The sequence below is a fragment of the Triturus cristatus genome, chromosome 7 (assembly GCF_964204655.1).
Source record: "Triturus cristatus chromosome 7, aTriCri1.1, whole genome shotgun sequence".
Classification (NCBI taxonomy): Eukaryota; Metazoa; Chordata; class Amphibia; order Caudata; family Salamandridae; genus Triturus; species Triturus cristatus.
The window spans coordinates 420,888,688-420,909,468 of record NC_140590.1 but is presented as its reverse complement, the minus strand read 5'-3'; the positions used below and the strand labels follow the sequence as shown (position 1 = coordinate 420,909,468).

The following is a 20,781-nucleotide window of genomic DNA, read 5'->3' as shown; positions in this document are numbered from 1 at the left end:
CATCACCACACTTATGACGCTCTGCCAGATGGTGGCGCTGCACATCTAATTTAGAGATGAGCAGAACAATGGTTGTTTATGAATATAATATACCTTAAAAAATACTAATACATGCCTTCCCAGCCATTCCTTAAGCTTTGGGGTCTTGGAATAATAAGAAGTATTGCACTTGCAGGCGAGAGATATAGTTAGTAGGTGTTTTGGTACCATCATTTGCAGCGGTGACTTGGCAATGGATGGTGCAAACTGCAGTGGCCTCCTGGTCAGGGCCCTGGGACTTCTTATTTTACAAATTTTGCACTGGTTGTTCCACAGATTAATAGTCATACAATAAAAGCGTGATGATCAGGGGGGTTAAGAATTCGAGCCTTGGCGTAACCGTTCAGCCGTTCTGTGCCATGGAGTAGATTCATGTGAATAAATGATTAATAACAAGGCTTCAAAGGAAAAAATATATAAAGCCATACGGGACAGCAAAACTGTAAAGCGATGTGTGCAACAGGAAACAAGGAAGTGCACGTACACCTCTTCCTTCCATGAGTGCTTTAAAAAAGAAACATGACGCTTGTGCAGAAAGATGTGGTGTTCCATAAATAATGTGCTCACACATTATGCACGTGCGAAATCTGAAACACTGCATGAGTGAATAATGTGTAAAAAGTCAGCACACTAGCGAGCTGGCTGTAAATGAGAGTACTAAGTGTTTGTGAGGCATGGCCCGCAGTAGCGGCTCCTCCGCTAAGGCGGAGGTGGTTCACCCCAAAGCTTTTAAGCAGTGTAAATAAAAGAAACATAAAATGATAACAAAGTGTAGGAAATTAGGGTCTGCTTTCATGGTTACCCCCACTTTTTGCTGCTGTTCTTCTGTTTTCTGACGAGTTTGACTGCGATCCTGCTAATTAGGACCCCAGTCACTACTTCCTCCCTAAATTGGTTATGGTGAGTACCTTGGCTACTGGGACACACTTGTAAGTCCTTAGTATATGGTACTAAGGTACCTAGGGCATGGTTACCCCAGGCATCCCCTATGTATTATGCCACCCATGTGGGACCCTCCATATTTTGACCACGGGTCTGCCATTGCGGCCTGTGTGGGTGGTTGCATGCACCTCTCACGAAAGATATAAGTTCCCTTATTTCTCACATCACTGTACTTGAAGCCTATAGGTCACCCCTCTAGCAAGCCTTTCAGTCCCAAAGGCAGGGTGCACGGTTATGAATGTGAGTGTGGCATTGCATGAGCAGACCACCCCTACAAACACCGGAGTCCATTCTCCAGACTTTGTAAGTGAATCAGCCATTAAGATAGAAAGGCCATGCGTCATTACATAGTGACCCTCTCTAAACTGACTGGAACGTACCTGGGCATGTTTGGTATCAAACATGCTGGAATGGTGTTGGAGGTATGATTCCATCCAGGGTAGGGCCCCTCCAGGAAGCCCTCAATGCTCCTGGGACCAATCTTACAGAGCCTGACAATAACCTAGGGCTGCTGCTGACCACAGACACAATTCTGCCCTCCTGCTGCTGGGCCAAGCCCGTTCAGGGGAAGGTAGGACAATAGGTTTCCTGTTGCAGGGAAAAGTGACCACCTCCCAGACAGGATTTAGTGTGTTAGAGTGGGTTGGGAGCGCATGTCAGGGCCACATAGTCTGATAGAGGGGCACTTTTGGTGCCCTCTTTGCATACTTCAGTTCAAACCAGCTCAGGGAGCAGTTGGCTCCTCCCGTTCTGGCACAAAACTAGACAAAGGACATGGGAGTATCCTACCCTCTGTCCAGCCGCTCCTCTGGGAGGGACCCGTTGATCATTCCAACCTTCTACTGAGGGTACTTAAGGGCTTACATGTGAGTAGATCCCTATATTTATCATGGGTTTCGATTCAACTCCAACTCCACTTCAACTTTGACTGTCTGGACATCGTGGCTGAGTCCTGCTGAACGTGGAGTACTGATCACATCGTCCATTGCTCTAGGGCCGAGACTGCAACTGAGAAGAATCCATCTGCTCCTGACCTCGTCATCCTGCAAACTCGCGGCTTCATCAGTGTCCGTGCTACATACAGGTTCCATCCTGGGCATGTGGCCATCTAAATAGTAAGACATCCAAGGAATCTCCATTGGAGTGAAGGAATTACTCCCCTGCCAACGGGCTGCTGACCTTGGACTCCATCAGATTCCAAAAGGCTCAGCAACACAAGTGGTGGTTCTGCATTACTTCAAGGCCTGAATTGTCCTCTCGTCGAGTTGAGTCCAGCATCCTTTGTTGAATGCCCGACAACCGACCCCTGTGCACCGTGTCACTGCATCGCTTCATCACACAGTAACTGCATCGGTTGGCTGACTGACTCATATCAATGGAGTCGGACACATCAAAGGTTCTGTCTAACGAGTCTGTCCCAGCTATAACCGACCCGTGCGGACGTGGTTGGTTGGACTGACGGATTCTGTTGTTCTCAGCATCTCGGTGGCTTGGGTAGAGCTACCTATTCGGTGTACCCATACTTCAAGCCTCTTATGGACTAACCTGCTTCATTTTAACTTCAGTGCCTTCCACTTCCATGCATCCTGAATGGCCCGGAGTGGTATAGACTCTGTCCCCACCGCTTTCAGGTACTTTTTGACACAAACCTGCGCCCAGGTTCCAACAGACTCTTTCATCCTTCTGCAACAGCAGTCTCGTCCTGAAGTCCTTGATTTTGCTCGACAGTGGTTGTAGGTATTCTGATTCCGAGGGTATCCACTGGTGGGGTGGCTCCTCAACATTCTGACTTCCACCGGGTGTCTTCGGTGTCCACTGGGAAGGGTCTGTCCTCTTTAAGACTGCAACCACAACGTCTCCGGAGTAGTATTGAGTATGTGGTTGTCTATCCTCTTGCCATGAGACTATCGTGGGGTACCTAGACTCTCACCTGGGGTGTTATCTTGGGTCCTTGACTCTCTACAGCCTCTTGGTCCAATCTCATTTACTATTGTGGTTCACCTTCCACTATTTTGATATATGATGTGATCCCTCCTTAGGAACCACTGTGTTTTGGTGCTTTTTACTGTTCTATTTTGAAATATTGTGTGCATTGATAGTATATTTCCGAGCAGCAGATATTGTATAATATTAGTAAGTTACTGTATTAAATATCTATCTTCTATAAGTACACTGTGTGGTTCTTTTTCAATTAGCCTACACAAAGGATTGGATACTGGTAAACTGAGCTGCTTTACACTTCTCCTAGACTAAGCCTGAAGGCTGCTCTCCATAGCTACCACTTAGAGAGCCTTTCTATGGTTGTCTAAACCACTAAAATCACCACATGGGTCGTCTGGATTAGTTCAGGGTGCTACACTTACATAAGTGAGCATCGTATACTAAGTCAGACTCTCACATTTGTGTGCAGTGTTTGGGATTCAAGCTTGCACTGGTTTGCCAGTTAATCTGAGTGTGGTCTAATTGAAAAACCATCACTAAAAGTTAGGCACATAAAATATATTATAGACAAGTAAGTTCAACTGAATTTACAGATTGGTGGTTAAGGGCCTAGCACACCCCTTTTCCAATCTTAGGAAGTTTAGTTCCTACTGGGTTAGGTAGGTGCTACACCAAACTACACCTAGTATGTCTTTAGTAGAAGAAGCCAGTGGCTCTCTGTCTTCTAGATACAATGGCTTTAAGTTCCAGGAACTGAGAGCCTTGTGTTCCACTAGGAAACTAAAGACAGGTAAAATCTCTAGCACTAAATGCCTTTCAGAGGTGTTACTGCAAGTTGACCTTCAGAAAGCTGTGTTTCAGAATAGCATGACCTAGTGGGTGGGCAGGGGACAGATGAAGGGTCAGGATGGAACCCACTGTTGGGCCTAGATTCTGACGCTAACCAGAAGGAGTCTAATGGCTCCCCCTGGAGAACCCAGATCCCCTGGAGGATAGGGCAGATCGCACAGAGGGTGTCACAAGAAGTAGGCCCCCCTTTATGCTGACCTGGGAGGGTTCAGGGTAGGCAAAGGAGGATTAGTTCCTCCTCTGCAGAGTCACTTTGCCTCTGAAAGATCGGTAGGCACATCCATCTCTATCAATAGGGAATATACCTGGATAAACTTTCAGTTGGCCCTTGTCAAGGAGGCCTTAGAAGTACAGAAGGTTAGGAAACATTTGGGTCTAGAGTCCCATAATGGCAGCCCCAGTGTCCCTAGGATCAGGGAACCCTCCTTTGAAACTCGGAACCTGAGCAGGATAGTCCCTCCTTACCAGGAGGGGAATGACATCCATAAATGAATCACTGCTTTAGAGAGGGACTGTAAAATACAGAAGGTATTTTAAGGGCAGTAGGCAGCTATTCTGTGGCTCTTCTTTGTTAACAAAGGAAGATATAAGCTCCTCACTGTTAGAGAAGAGGATGCTGATAACTACATTGTCTTAAAAACTGCTCTCATAGATGGGTTTGGCCAAACCACTGAACAATACAGGATTAAGTTCAGAGATACCCAGAAAGCATACACTCAAGACTGGGTTGATTTTGTAGATAGTGCTATTAAGGCTCTGGAGGGCTGGCTTCATGGAAGCAAGGTACAGGACTATGAGGGACTATATAATTTGTTCATGAAAGGGGCACATCCTTAATAACTGTGAGAATCAACCTTTGCACCAGTACCTGTTGGATTCTGATTGGACGTCTCCCCAAGAATTGGGAAAGAAGTCATACAAATGGGTCTGCAGCACCAGGGTGAAGCAGAAAAACACTGGTGGAGGCGACCAGAAGAAGCAGGATTCTTCTAAATCTCAGGATAAGGGTGGGGACAAAAATAAAAACAAGAAAGAGTCTTTTCAAGGCCCCCAAAACTTGCAACTGAGGGTGGGTCTCCAATAGGGGTGGGCAGAATTTGCGTAGTCGCGCTACACAAAGCTCCGTGCAACGGTAAAAAATCTCCACAAGCACGCAGAAATTCCGCGGAATTGCTTGTTCACGATGCTTTTTTCCTGTTTGCGAATGTTGTTTGCGTGCTCGGGGGGAAATATCTCACGAACACGCATTTTGGGAATGCGAACAAGCAAAAAATTCTGCGAAGCCGCGGAACGCAGAATTTTGGGCAATTCCGTGTTCTCCGCTGAACGCGAAATTACCCGAATTCCGCGAGCGGAACAGAATTTACCACCCAGGCCTAGTCTCAAACCTCCAAGAAAGGCAAAAAGTAACCTTGGTGCTACATTTGTATGGTAAAATCCCATTGAACTAGGGATGCTGATTGTCCAAAGGCCCAGGAAACTCCTACTACCACAGCCCCTAAGGCACCTGCTCCCCCTAGCACCAGTGCAAGTGGTAGTACAGCAACCAAGAGATTAGTAGGGTTAACTTTGGGTTCAGAGGTAGGTTCTGACTTAGTTAGAAATCCAGCTCAGGCTGTTCTGGTCTGTGATGGTAGCATAGACCTTGCCACCTTAGTAGTAGAGGGCTGAAGTAGAGTTCAGGACTCATGAAGAAATGATGGGCATTTCTGCCAGTGTCTTTGATGTCACCAGGACTCAGGCCAAACAGGTCAGCACTGAAGGAGCACTGGATCATGAAAATGGACCAGGTGCCTCTTAATAGAAGGAGCAGGAAGTGTAAGCAATTGCCCTCCTCTCAAACTCCCAGTGAAGATTAACGACCTGAGGGAGATGATCTCAGCCCCTGCGGAGGAACTGTACCAGAGGAACTTGGGCCTGACCAGACAGAGGTCTTAGGGGCAGTGGGCCCTTCCAGGGTAGACTCGAATTCAGAGCAGCAGACCTGTCCCTCTCTTGAACCCCTCAGACAGCAAGCTGCTGCTGCTAAAGAAGCAGGAAATATCAGTGGGTCGCATAGAATCTATTGGCAAGAGGTACTCCTGTATTCTGAAAGTAATGATTGCAAGCCTGTTGCTACCAGGAGATTGGTGATACCCCAGAAGTTCACGGGATTTCTCCTCTCACATGCACATGATAGTCCCCTAGCAAGACACTTGGGGCAAAGCAAGACTTGGGACAGGCTTGTACCTCACTTTCTCTGGACCCATATGTCTGAAGGCACCAAGGATTTTTATCGGTCCTGTGTCACCTGTCAAGCCAGTGGTAAGTCAGATGGCATAATGCATTACAAATGCCCCTTAATTCCATTTCCAGTGGTTGGGGTCCTCGTTGAAAGGGTAGGGATTGGCATTGGTGTTCCCTCCAACAGCAGCTGGGCACAGTTACCTACTGATGGTGGTGAACCATGCCACTAGGTACCCAGAGGCTTTTCCTATTCGAACCACCACAGATCCTGTGATGGCCAAGGTCCTCCTGGAATCTTTTCCAGGATGGGCTTCCCTAAGGAGGTCATAACAGACAGAGGTACAAACTTCATGTCTAGCTATACCACTGCCATGTGGAAGCATGTGGAGTAAACTACAAGTTTACCACACCCTACCGTCCACAGTGCATTGGGCTTGTTGAAAGGTTCAACAAGACCCTAAAGGGTATGATTATGGGACTCTCAGAAAAGCTTAGGTGAAATTGGGATGTCTTACTACCCTGCCTTCTTTTTGCCTATAGAGAGTTTCCTCAGAAGGGGGTTGGCTACAGCCCATTTGAACTTCTGTGTGGTCATCCATTTAGGGGACCCTTATGTCTGGTTAAGGAAGGATGGGAGCAACCTCTCAAACCTCCTAAACAAGTAAACAAGATATTGTAGAATAAGCCCTTGGCCTGCGCTCATGTATGCCTGAATACATGAAGAAGGCAAGTAAAAACTGAGACCAGCCAAGAACTTCAAAGAGCTTGGCATGACCAAAAGGTTGTCTTGACTGTTTATCAGCCAGGGCAGAACGTGTGGGTGTTGGAGTTTGTGGACCCAGCAGCTCTCCAAGACTACTGGAGTGGCCCCCACACTATACTTGAACCAAAAAGGTGAGGTCACCTACCTGGTGGACCTAGGCGCTCCCAGAAGTTCCCATAGGGTACTTCATGTGAACCGCCTGAAACCTTTTGTGGACAGATCTGCAATGATCCTGCTCATGGCAACTGATGAGGGACAGGGAGAGGAGAGTGACCCTCTCCCTGATCTCCTCTCTCAGAACGCTGATGGTTGGTCAGTAGATGGAGTAGCCTTGGCAGGCAGCCTTACTGACCATCAGCAAGCTGATCACAGGCAAGTCCTAAACCAGTACAGACATATGCACCCAGTCAGACCACCTGGTGTACCCATGAAGTGGACACAGGTGAGAGCCTGCCTGTGAAGAGCAAAATCTACAGACAGCCTGACCACATCAGGACAGAGATCCAAAAGATACTGGAATTGGGAGGTCATTGAACCTTCAGATAGCCATTGAGCTAGTCCAGTAGTCCCGGTACCAAAACCTCACACCAAGGGAGGAGAAAGAGAGATGATGTTTTGTGCGGGCTACATGGATGAACCTGAAACCCATCTCATATTAAATGGCAGGTTTTAGTGTATCATAGAGGGTCAGTAGGTTCAGTAGAAGAAAAATTCATTTTTGTGTCTGCAGTTTTGTAGTTCTGCAATAACTGAGTTGATCAACTAAATGATTCTCATGATCTCAAGTGCAGTCACTAGATCTCATTGCAGTCACTAGGACTGATGCCCATCCTAATCCAAGGGCAGATAATCTTATAGATACTTTGGCCTCAGCCAAGTTTCTGAGTACATTTGACCTGCCTGCAGGCTTCGGGCAAATAAGGCTAGTTGAGGATGCCAAGCCAAAAACAATATTTTGAAACCCCTAGTGGGCAATACCAATTTATAATAATACCCTTTGGTCTGAAAAATGCACCTGCCACATTTCAGAGGTTGGTGAACAAAGTACTAGCAGGTCTGGAAGCCTATAGTGCATCATATCTAGAGGATAATGTTGTCTTTAGCTCCACCTGGGAAGATCACCTGGTACACCTCAGGAATGTTCCAGAGGCCCTTCAGAAATCAGGGCTCACTATCGAGGCCACCAAGTGCCAGATAGGGCAGAACAAGGTTGTGTACTTGGGCCACCTGGTAGGTGGAGGTCAGGTTCAACCTTCGGACAGCAAAATCCAGAGCATACTGGACTGGGTTGCTCCCACTACCCGGACTCAGGTCAGAGCTTTCTTGGGCCTAACTGGGTAGTACCACAGATTTGTCAAGGGATATGGGTCCATTGTGACTTCTCTGAATGATCTTACCTTCAAAAGAATGCCCAAGAAAGTTCAGTGGACAGTTAGCTGTCAAAATGCATTTAATTAACTGAAGCAGGCCATGTACACTGCTCCCATTCTGCAACATCCTGACTACTCTTAAACTTTTACTGTCCAGACAAATGCATCTGAGAAAGGGGCAGGGGCTGTGTTATCACAACTTAATGCAGAGGGTCAGGATCAACCAGTAGCTTTCATCAGCAGAAGGTTGACCCCCAGGGAGAAACTTTGGTCAGCTATAGAGAGAGAGGCCTTTCCTGTGGTCTGGGCCCTGAAGAAGTTGAGGCCATACCTGTTTGGCACTCTCTTCATTGTTCAGACAGGACATATGCCCCTCCTATGGCTTAAACAGATGAAGGATGAAAGCCCCAAACTTTTGAGGTGGTCCGTTTCCCTACAGGGGATAGACTATGCAGTGAAACATGGATCTGGGAGTAACCATGGCAACTTATATGGACTCTCCAGATATTTACACTTAGAAAAGGAAAAGACTAAACTGGGCAAGGTTAGTCTTATGTCCTTTCGTTTGGGGGGGTTGCGTAGGAAAGTAGGGTCTGCTTTCATGCTTACCCCCACTTTTTGCTGGTGTTCTACTGTTTTACTGACGAGTCTGACTGGGATCCTGCTAATCAGGACCCCAGTCACTGTGCTTCCTCCATAAATTGGTTATGGTGAGTACCTCAGTAAATATCTATTTGGCTACTGGGGCACCCTTGTAAGTACCTAGTATATGATACTACAGTACTCAGGGCATGGGTACCCCAGGGATCCCCTATGGGCTGCAGCATGTATTATGCCACCCATGTGGGACCCTCCAAACTTCGACTACAGGCCTGCTATTGTGGCTTGTATGGGTGGGTGCATGCATCTCTCATGAAAGATGTAAGTTCCCTCATATCTTACATCACTGCACTTGAAGCCTATAAATCACCCCTCTAGCAGGCCTTTCAGTCCAAAAGGCAGGGTGGACGGTTCCAAATGTGAGGGTGGTCCTGCATGAGCAGACCAACACTACAAACCCTGAAGTTCATTCTCCAGACTTTATGAATCCACCATTACGATAGAGAGGATATGAGTCATTACACGATGACCCTTTCTAAACTGGCTGGAACGAACCTGGGCGTGTTTAGGATCAAACATGTTGGAATCATACCTCCAACACATATCCGGTGTAGGAAGTATGATTCCATCCATGGTAGGGCCCCTCTGTGAAGACCTCAATGCTCCTGGGACTGATCTTTCAGAACCTGACAGCAACCTAGGGCTGCTTCCGACCACATACATGATTCTGCCCTCCTGCTGCTGGGATGCTGGGATGATCCTGAGCTGGGGAAGGTAGGACAATAGGTTTCCTTTTGCAGAGAGGTGTGACCACTTCCCAGACAGGATTTAGTGTATTACGCCGGGCTGGGGGCACTTGCCAGTGCCACATAGTCTGCTAGAGGGGCACATTCGGTGCCCTCCTTTCATACTCCAGTTCAAGCCAGATCAGGGAGCCGTTGGCTCCCATTCTGGTATGAAACTGGACAAGGGACATGGAAGTGTCCTCCCCTCTGTCCAGCCCCTCCTCTGGGAGGGACACCTGAATCATCCCAACCCTCTCCTGATGGTATTTAAGGGCATACCTGTGGTGGATCCCTTGATTTGTGGTGGGATGCGATTCAACTCCAACTCCACTTCAACTTTGACAATCTGGACATCCTGGCCGAGTTATGCTGACTGTCCCAGACTGATTGCATCGTGCATTGCTCTGGGACCAAGACTGCAACCGAGAAGACTCCATCTGCTCCTGACCTCGTTGTCCTGCAAACCCGCTGCACCATCACTGTTTATGCTCCAAACAGGTTCCCTCCTGGGTCTGTGGACATCAAAAGTCATCCAAAGGAACACGATCGACTGGGCTGCCGACCCTGGGGTCCATCGACACCACAGGTGGTGGTTCTGCATTCCCTCGAGGCCTACATTGTCCTCTTGTCGAGTTGAGGACAGCATCCCTCCTTGAACACCCCAAAACCGAACCCCTGTGCACCACGTTGTGGCATTGCTTCATCACACGGTAACCGCATCGGTTACCGCTACCAACTCGTATCAACGGCGTCAGATGCATCGAAAGGTTCTGTCTAATGAGTCTGTCCCCGCTAAAAACTGACCCATGAAAATGTGCTTGGTTCATGTAAAGATACCGATTTGGTGTACCCATACTTGAAGCCTCTTTATCGACTGACCTGCTTCATTTGAACTTGAGTGGCCTTCGTCTTCGTTCCTCCTGGATGACCCGGAGTGGCATAGACTCTGTTCCCTCTGCTTTCAGGTACTTCGAGACAAACCCGCACCCGGGTTCCAACAGGCTCTTTCATCCTTCAGCAACAGCATTCTGAAGTCCTCGATTGTGCTTGACAGTAGTTGTAGGTATTCTGATTCCGAGGGTTTGCACGGGTGGAGTGGCTCCTGAACCTTCTTTCTTCTGTGGGGTGTCTTCGGAGTCCACTGGGAAGGGTCTGTCCTCTTCAAGACTGCAACCGCAATGTACTCTGAGTAGTATTGCGTGAACGGTTGTCTATCCTGTTGGCATACGACTATTGTGGGGGTGCCTAGACTCACACCTGGGGTGTTATCTTGGGTCTCTGACTCTCTACACCCTTTGGCCCAATCTCATCCACTACTGTTGTTCGCATCCCACTATTTTGATATATGCTGTGGTCCCTCAGATCCCACTGTTTTGATATATGGTGTGGTCCCTCCCTAGGGACCACTTTGTATTAGTACTTCTTACTGTTCAGTTTTGAAGAATTGTGTGCATTGACAGTATATCTCCTGGCATGAGTTATTTTATAATATTAGTGAGTGACTGCCATAAATATCTATTTTTATAAGTACACTCTGTGGTTCTTTTTCACTTAGCCTAAACAAGGGATTGAATACTGATAAACCGAGCTGCTTTACACTCCTCTTAGACTAGGCCCAAAATCTGCTCTCCACAGCTACCACTTAGAGAGACTTTCTAAGGTTGTATAAACCAATAAAATCACCATGAGGGTCATCTGGATTAGTGCAGGGTGCTACACTGACATAAGTGAGCATCATATACTAAGCCAGGCTCCCACACAAAGATATTATCATTTTACATTTCCGAGCTGCTTTGCAACAGGCCAGCGGGCTGCTGTGCTCTCAGAGCAGGACAGGGGGGGGGGGGGGGGGAGTGGTTTGCCCACTCTAAGTGGGCAAGGACTGTTTGGTCGGCCCTCTGGGGCAGGCCCATAACAGTCATGCGCACTTCGCATGTTCTCCATACAAGCTGCATGTGAAAAACATGCCCAGACCAATCACAATGCTGCATTTGCAGCATTGTGATTGGTCAGGGGAGCCTTGGTGTTTCCTTGGTGTCCGCGCATGCGCATTTGTGACAAGAAGTTGTGAACGAGGAAGAGGGAGCCCCGGAGACGCCGCGCTGCAGGTAAGTCTTTATATTTAAATATTTTAGCATACATAACATTATTTTAAAAGGAGGGTGGGCGGGAGGCCGGCGGCGCGTAGTGAGGCTACGCGGAGCGCGCGAGTGTGCATAGGTTTGGGCACACTATGCGCTGCTCCGCGTAGCCCCACTACGCCCACTACACCCACCCCTGCATAAAATGAACTCATTTTGATCAAAATGAGCATAAAAGCAAGGAACAAGATAAATACTTAAACACAATGGATTCAAGTGTATGTTGTGTTATTTAAATGGGTTTGTATTGATGACCATATGGGGTTTTTATAAATGTTGTATTACAATTCTGATCCTTCCCCATAGAGTTGGGCTAACTGGATCTCACCCCTTTATGTCGAGACTTTTGGAATGTAGGTACTAGAAAGTGTTTATTCTTTAAAAATTCATATATTCAGGTCCTACATTAGATGCTTCTCTTTTGGTGTCATTTTAATCATAATTTTTGTCCAATTTTTATAAATTGGTGTTGGATTTGTTTTGGTGTTTTTAAATGCTTGACACACCTGTCTACTAAGTTAAGCCTGCCGGCTCGCAGCCAGTTACCAAGGGTTGAGCAAGGGACTAAATTAGTGAAAACTTGCCTGGACCTTATATTGTGATTATGGTCTAATTACTAGTGGTAGGTACCTACCCCAAACTTCTGGAACTTCTTCTTGAAATTTCCTATTGTGGGTTCAGAGTGTCCACAACACAAATCCAAAGTTCTAGAGTCTCTGAGTTGCTCCTCTGAATTTAGGACTACAGTTGCCCCAATGCACTTGGTCAAATCCTTAAAAATCCACTGGACGCACTCCAGGCTAGGTACTTATTGGGGGAGTTAGTGCAGGTGAGCTCTTCTAACCTGATGCTTTCGGGAATCCACTCCTTAATCCTTTTTTAAATAAACCAAAGTCCACGGAGCTGTAGTTCCTTAGTGTGCAGCAGGAGCAGTCCTTCTGAGTGCAAACCTTTGGAGTGCAGACCAGGGCTCTAGCAGGGCAGTCTTAACTATTTCTCCATGTATTTATTTTCAGCAGATCTCAGTTGCTGTGCAGCTCTCACATATGTATCCATTGTTCTGGGGCGACAAGTAGAGGGGCATCCCTAAACAATGGGGTACAGGGTGCCACTCAAAAGCATGACAGCTTCCTCCAAAGTGTGGCATTTGCTTGTCCCACAAAGAACTGCATTATAAAATTGAAGATGGAGATTTTCTCTCCTTTTGAGTAAGATCTGTCTAAACTAACCCACTGGTGTGGCTCATTTCTCTTTCTAGTCCGCCTGCAAATTCCATTCCTGGGACTGGCATCTGGCTGAGGGGTACAGGAAGAAGGGGTAGCCTTGTCTGGCATGCCTTACTGTCCTGGTCTCTTTGAGCCCAGTTTTACATACCTAGCCCCCGTCCTGTCCTCTTCACCACAGCTGCAGAGCTCCCCCAACAGATAACCTGTCTCTGTGCAGGATACTTATCATCTCTACAAAGCAGGTTGACTAAGCCTGTTATGGGCAGGCCAATGAGGAGAGGATGCTATAAGGAAGGGTTCTGGATCACAGAAAATAAAGCTCTGTACCTTCTTTTCTGTATCAGTTATCATAACTTCAACAGTGGCAAGCTGGTGGACTTATCATTACCAATTTTTTAAGTCCTTGAAATATAATTTTTTCTCACTCAAGTCAATAGTTACACCGTATTACAGTATTCCCATGTTAGCCTATGGAGCTAAAAGTGTGGCGATGGAGAAAAACTAAATTGGTTAGCTTTTTTCCTCATGCAGGGCATATACAACATCTTTTAAAATGTCCCTGCTTATTTTTACCTGGCCGCCTACCCTGGGGATGCCTTAAGTGGACCTTAGGGGTGACTTATATGTAATAAAAAAAAAGGTAGTTTAATACTTTGGAAGTAACTTTAAATCCAAAGTCGAATTTGCGTGTAATTTCAAATTAAAAGCAGCTTGCAAAGCAGGGCTGACCTTTAAAATTATAGCAGGCAAAGTAGCAGTGCACCATCAAAGCACTGCCATTGGGCCTGGTTGGTAAGGGTAAATAGGATGACTTTCTCACATGGTACCCCCAAAACAAAAGATAATGGATAACCAACCTACACTTTGTTAGTCCTCAACAGCTAAGTGGAAAAACCTGGAAAGTCCATCCGCATTGGCATGGGCAGTCCCCCGATCTGTGTTCCACTGTAAAGTCCATCCCCTGTAGAGAAATGTACCACCTCAATAACTATGGATTCTCCTCCCTCATCGGCATGAGCTATTTGAGAGGTATGTGGTCAGTTTGAACACGGAAGTGAGTACCAAACAGGTATGGTCTCAGTTTTTTCAGGGACCAACCCACAGCAAAGGCTTTCCTCTCAATGACACTGCACCTCAGTTCTCTGGGTAGAAGTTGGATGTTAAAGAAGGCAACTGGCTGATCAAGGCTCTCCTCATTTACTTGTGCCAACATTGCACCAATTCCTTGTTCTGAAGCATTTGTCTGCACCACAAATTCCTTTGTGTATTTAGGGGTCAGTAACACTGGTGCTGAACACATAGTCTGTTTCAGAGTCAGGCCTTCTCTCACTCTGGGGTCCATATGACTTTGTTTTGCTGCTTTTTAGAAGTGAGTTCTGTCAGGGAGTCACAATGGTCCTATTGATCAAAAACAATAGGCGGATATGCTTTTCCGACCTGCAAATCAAAAATGTTCATTGGTAGTATAAACCGCATCAAGTAAATATCATTTCATTTTGTATCTAGGGGGGTGGAATTTATTAAAATATCAACTTGTCCATGGGGTAGGTTGCCTCATATATCTACTAGTCCTGTAACAAAATCCACTTTTCCCTTTTGTGGCATGCAATGCAGTGACAAATTATGGTACCAATCTCATTATAAAAGAGTTCTGAAATAGCCTCTCCGATTATGACAAGGCTCGTACCATAGTAGGGATTGAATACTAGCAATTCCCTTATCTTGCCATGTTCTGCAGGTCTACATACTGGGGCTGAAGATAGCGGTAAACAATAGTTCCAGGGTTGGATACCCTTTTGAGTCTGTGCAAACCAACCAACTCACATGTCATGTTTTAAGGGTTTTCCCCAACTCTTCTCTAATCTTTTCCCATAATGAGAAAGGTTGGAAATTTACTCCTGACAGTGGCTGGTGTAAAACTTCTTACAGGGTTAGGAAAAAAGTGGTTGGAGGAAAAGTGAACTTGGAAACTTCAGATTTTCACATGAGCAAATCTACACATGAATATTTGCTCATGGTAAAATGCAGTTCACAAATATTTTCTAGGCGTACTTTTTCTTGGCCTACTTCTGTGAATTCTTGTGAATTCACGGAAACCGTATTTATGCACAGAATGCAAGGATATATACCATGAATGCACTTTTGAGACTTTCTTTGGGCCTCTAATTAGGCCGGGCCTTACCCATGACCTTTTCTGTTTATTAAAATTTGATCACTCTCTCTATCAGGTGGTTTCACTGTGAGTGACAGTCTTATGCTCTTTCACCTGGAGCATATTGGCACACTAAGTAGTTTTGTTCAGTGCCCGGAACTGCTGTGGCAATGTGTACTTTTTGAGACCAAATCCATTTTTGCTTTTGCCAATGTTTGTTAAAATGGTGAGGGCCCAGCAGTTCCCACACCAATAAGGTTTTACAAAAACCATGCCTATAGAAGTCACGCATTGACAAAAACAAAAGACTGACCTCCAATTTCAGATCTACTGGATTTGCCAATGCTTGTTTATTTTTGTTTTCCATAATTGTATTTAAACTCGTTACACTGATTTTCCATTATGAACACTTTGGGGAAATACTACCATACATCAACATGTAACCAAATGATGCGACAAAGATATGGTACCTAAAATCTTACAGTAGTGTATCGAAATGTTTTTTCCAACTTGCATTTTCTGTGTGCACATTTTATTTTGAAAGCAAACCATCTGTTAGAACGCAAAAACCCTGGTAAAGGGGAAAGCAAACCTGTACCGGTATCCTCCCTCCGTCACAGACCCGACGTCACACTTACTCATTCACTCATGCAGTCATTGGTGGGGCCCATAATACCAACACTCACACTAACCATTCACCGGTCTGCACACAGTTGGAGGGATGAGCGGTTCAAGCGCTCGACATGTGAGGGGAATACCTTATAACCTATATGGAAAGAAAAGTTAATTTACAAAATATACATCAATATCCCTTCCTCATACAGATCTCAATCCTAAACATCAAGACACTCCTCCCACGTGGTCAATGGACCAAATAGTTGGATTGGTTGATGGTGATCTAGAACCAGCTAAAACACATAGATTTTACCCTTCTTAATAAACCACAAACTCATTCTTTGTTAATCAATATCTGTTTATCTAAAATTTCTTAGAAAAGAATTCGCGTTTGGAGAGTTTATATCAAATTTCAATTAAATCGCAGAACATCATATTGACCTAATCTGACTATCTGGAGTCCAACAAGTCTATCGTCATTCATCGAAGCAGATTAATGTTCAAGTTCTGTGCTCAGCACGCCACAGTCTCAAAGATCGGTAAAGACCAGAGACGTGCAAGCATCTGTCAATGCCCATAGAATTAGGAAAAGTTCACAGTCATCAGGTAATTGGGTAGCATCCGGACCATTTAGGATTCAGGAACGCAGCAGTCACCCTAAGTAGTAGAGTTCGCGAAGCGTCACCGTCGTTGTCACCAGTCAGTAGGGTAGTTAGGTACCTCTCTATTCTACCATGTACTTTTATAATAAAATCACAGTAAAAAGTTACATTTCGATAATTTCGGACGGTCGTGATTGGTTGCTTGAGATCTTCCGATGGGGTTTAGCACAGTTTGAGGGGTGAGGTCACGAGTTCAGTCCGTACTGGTTTTTTGTGAATGTTCATTGTCACTTGGCTGTCGTCCCACCGTGTCCTTGCTTTGGTACAGTAGGATATAGGTCATGCAGAGGCCGTAGGCATCTTTGTCGCTCATGCGTGGTTCGCTTTGCGCCTCGTGGGACAGTGGCCGCTTCGTCGTGTCGCGTCGGCGGCCATTTTAGAATTTAGGCCCAAATGCCAACTTAAGCGAAACAAACAGAAAAGAGTAATTAATGCATAGAAATAATTAATCTAATGTTAACCCCTTACTAATCCCTCTATGTGCTTGCATTTATCTAGCGTATAGCAACATTTCACCTGTTCAGTGCCCATGACGAGATAGTCTCGTCATGGAGCACGGTTGCGCTGTGCCCATGACAAGACTATCTCGTCATGAACCCCACCCACTAGTGCAACGCCCGGCACAGGAGGGGGAAAGGGCGTGGCACTGAAGGGGTTAAAGCATTTATATTCACCCTTTTGGTCCTCCTCTCGAGCAACATTACAGAGACATCACAAAATCTACATGTATCATGCAATATTCTATTTATTACATATACTACTGTTAATATGCATACTCATTTTAGTCCTAAAGGTTATTTAGCCATGCAAAATGCAAATCCCACGTATATTTTGTATATTAACCCCTTCCCTGCTCATGACGGAACCACTCCGTCATGAGCCACGGTTGCGCTGTGCTCATGACGGAGTGGTTCCGTCATGCTGCGGCCGTTGGCCGCCGCTCCGCCCACGTGGCGCTAATTCCCCGCCTGTGCGGGCGATTAGCGCAGTGGGCGGAGACGCGACGGAACCACTCCGTCATGAGCACAGCTGAACCGTGGCTCGTGACGGAGCGGTTCCATCACGAGCACAGCGCCACCGCGCTGCCCCCAACCCCCCCAGCGCCGCGGCGGAATTCCTGCCGCGGCGAAGGGGTTAATAATGTTGATTAATAAAACATGCAAACTCATTTAATAAAATATTATATAGTTAATAGATTATTCAATTAGTGATCTCATGCAGAATAGGGGGGTATACAAAATTTTGTACTACCCGCTCCATCAATCCCCCGTTTGGTGATCTTATCACCACACCATTGAAATTTTGTTTCAATTTTTAAAGAAAGTAAAATGAATTCTTTTTAGTTAGTTTACATCTCTGTTTCCCCAAATTCTTCTCTTCTAGCTGTTTTATACATGCTTTCCTTCATCTCTTTTAATTCTACTTCTTCAAATTCTCTCTCTTATCTCTTATTTTGCCTTCTTTTCAATTTTTCTCTTTTAAACTTTTTCTGTATTTTCTTTCTTTTATGGCACAGACATCCTAATCTTAGAATTAATACTATAAACATCACACAGGTTAATGGAAATAAGATCCTACCTTTGAAGGTAACACCTAAGTTTAATAAGAAATCCTTAATAGAAGAAAGTTTCTTCCCAATCTTTTCCAAACACTTTCAACCTCCAGTGGTGTGATTTCCTCATGCAATTCAGTTATATTTTTAATGTAGATTTTCAGATCTTTACTTTCGTCAGAAATGTAAGTACAACAGTGTTGAACTTTCAGCATTCCACAGACTCCACCCTCTTTTGCCAATAATATATCAAGGGCAAGTCGATTTTGCATTACCATAGCACGCGTGGCAACCAATTCAGTATTTACCAATAAAAATCCTCCAGCGGTGCTTGTTGACAAGCGATCCAGTACTGTTGATAATTTTCTAATTTTGTGTGCATTCAGAGATATTCCCACTGCTGGTATCAATGCTCCAAAGATGTCTCCTACAATTTCTGACCAAGATTCTCTCTTTCTACGAGCTAAGAGACTACCTAACTTATGCACACCATCTTCTCCTCTTCCCATGTGGAATATCTTTGGAAAAACCAGACCTACATAACATGTGCCATGCAGGGGTGTGGAATTTAATAAAATATCTACTTGTCCATGAGGCAGGTTGCTTCATAAATCTACATGTCCTGTAACAAAATCCACTTGTCCCTTTTGTGCCATGTAATATGGTGACAAATTACGGAAGCAATCTCATTATTTAAGAGTTCTGATATAGCCTCTCTAATTATGCCAGGGCTCGTACCATAGTAGGGTTGAATACTAGCAATTCCCTTAGGTTGCGACATTTCTGCAGATCTACATGCTGGGGCTGAAGGTAGTGGTAAGCAATAGTTCAAGGGTTGAAATTCCCTTTTGAGTCTGTGCTAATTTACTAACTTGCGTGTTTTAAGGGTTTGCACCAACTCTTTTCTACTCTTTACCCATACTGAAAAAGGTTGGAAATTTACTCCTGACAGTGGAAGACGTAAAACTTCTTCCAGGGTTGGGAAAAAAGTGGTTGGAGGAAAAGTGAACTTGAAACATTCTGATTTTCACATGAGCAAATCTACATTTGCTCATGCTAAAATGCAGTTCACAAATATTTTCTAGGAGTACTATTTCATGGCCTACTTCTGTAAATTCATGGAGACTGTATATATGCACTCAATGCAAGGATATATACAATGGATGCACTTTTGAGACTTTCTTTAATGATTGGGCCTCTAATTAGGACTGGCGTTAACCATGACCCTTTGTGTTTAATACAATTCTGTCTCTCTCTCTTTTTCTCTCATTCTATCAGGTGGCTTCACTGTGACATATTCTGCTCTTTTACAAGGAGCATATTGGCTCACAAAGTAGTTTTGTTCAGTGCCTGGAACTGCTGTGGCAATGTGTGCTTTTTGAGAGCAAATACAATTTTTGATTTTGCCAATGCTTCTTAGAATGGTGAGGGCCCAGCAGCTCGCACACCAATAAGGTTGTACAGAAACCATGCCTAAACAAGTCACGCATTGACAAAACCAAAAGGCTGACCACCAATTTCAGACCTACAGACTTTGCCAATGCTTGTTTATGTTTGTTTCCCATAATCGTATTTAAACTGGTTACACTGATTATCCATTATGAATATTGTTGGGAAATGCAAGCATACATCAACATGGAACTAAATGATGCTGCAAAGATATGGTACCTAAAACCTTGCAGTAGTTTAGCAAAATGTTTCTTTTCCTACTTGCATTTTTTTGTGAACATTTTATTTTGCAAGCAAAGAATCATCACTCTTGCTTTCAAGCTTCGGCAAATATTTGAATATATTCAGAGAGCATTCTGGGAGCATTATACATAGCCTTATATTACTAAACTTTGAAAACGTGTGTTCACATTTATACTGGAACCACCGTCAGTAGTGCAGGCAACATTTAACACATGGACACAAATATTACCTTAACTGCAGACATTGCCCTTTCCTGATCCATAATGTGGTACTGTAATATGGTAGCCAAAGGGTTTGTGCTGTATGGGGTTGGCCCTACTTGTCCCAAAGACAAACTACACATGAAAACGTGTTGCCCTTGACCCCAAACAATATGTCCTGGGCGTCAGGCTATAGGAATTCCACATCCCTGTCCAAAGCAATGGAACATAGAGTTTGTGTATGCTCCACAATGCTTACAGTCAGACGGTCATTATTGCGGGAAGAATGGATCAGGCTAGGAGTTCGATCATGCAGCCAGGCCATATTCGCTGCCTTAAATCCAGACAACACCAAGCTGAACATTGGGCTTACCAAACTTGTCAACAAGGCATCAAAACTGTTGGGGGGCACTATTGCAGCCAAATCTCCCTTACCTCAGCAGGGCGACATTCAGTCTGCAGGCTTAACAACAGAACTCTAGACTGCCAATAGTAGCCAATTAGATCTTGGCTTCCTAGCTGAACATTTTCTGCCTACAATGCCTTTGTACTTTTTTACTCAGTGGTCTTTTTTATGAATGAATGAATTGATTCTATTTCCTAGCTGAACATATCTGCCTATAATGCTTCTGGAGGTTTTAAGCAATTTACAAGTTCTATATTTTTTTCAGTGGTCTCTTCTACGAATGAATCAAATGTGTTTTTTAAATTGGAATGGTTTTTTAATCAAACAATAAAGTCTTATTATTATTATTATATACGCCAGTTTCAAAATCAAAACACCTTGAGATGGATTGGTTCATCACGGAAATGCTATCTCCTGTGCACAAAGGGAAGAGAAAATAAAGACTCTAAAGTCACCACGTGCCATACTAGTGATGCCCTGCCCATGTCAATTCAACAACCTGCTTTCCAATTTTACCAAGATAACACCCAAATTAAATGAATGAATAGTAATCCATCATTCATTGATAGTCCGCCTTGATCAATATGCAATTTTTAGGTCCCCAAGTTGAATAACAGTAC

General features: G+C 44.8%; 1 protein-coding gene across 1 annotated transcript in view; it reads left to right on the top strand.

Moving 5' to 3' along the window:
* LOC146809847 (cytosolic phospholipase A2 gamma-like) overlaps positions 1-20,781 on the top strand; it is a 780,602-nt gene that overhangs the window by 132,161 nt on the left and 627,660 nt on the right. The gene's annotated exons all lie outside the window — the stretch shown is intronic.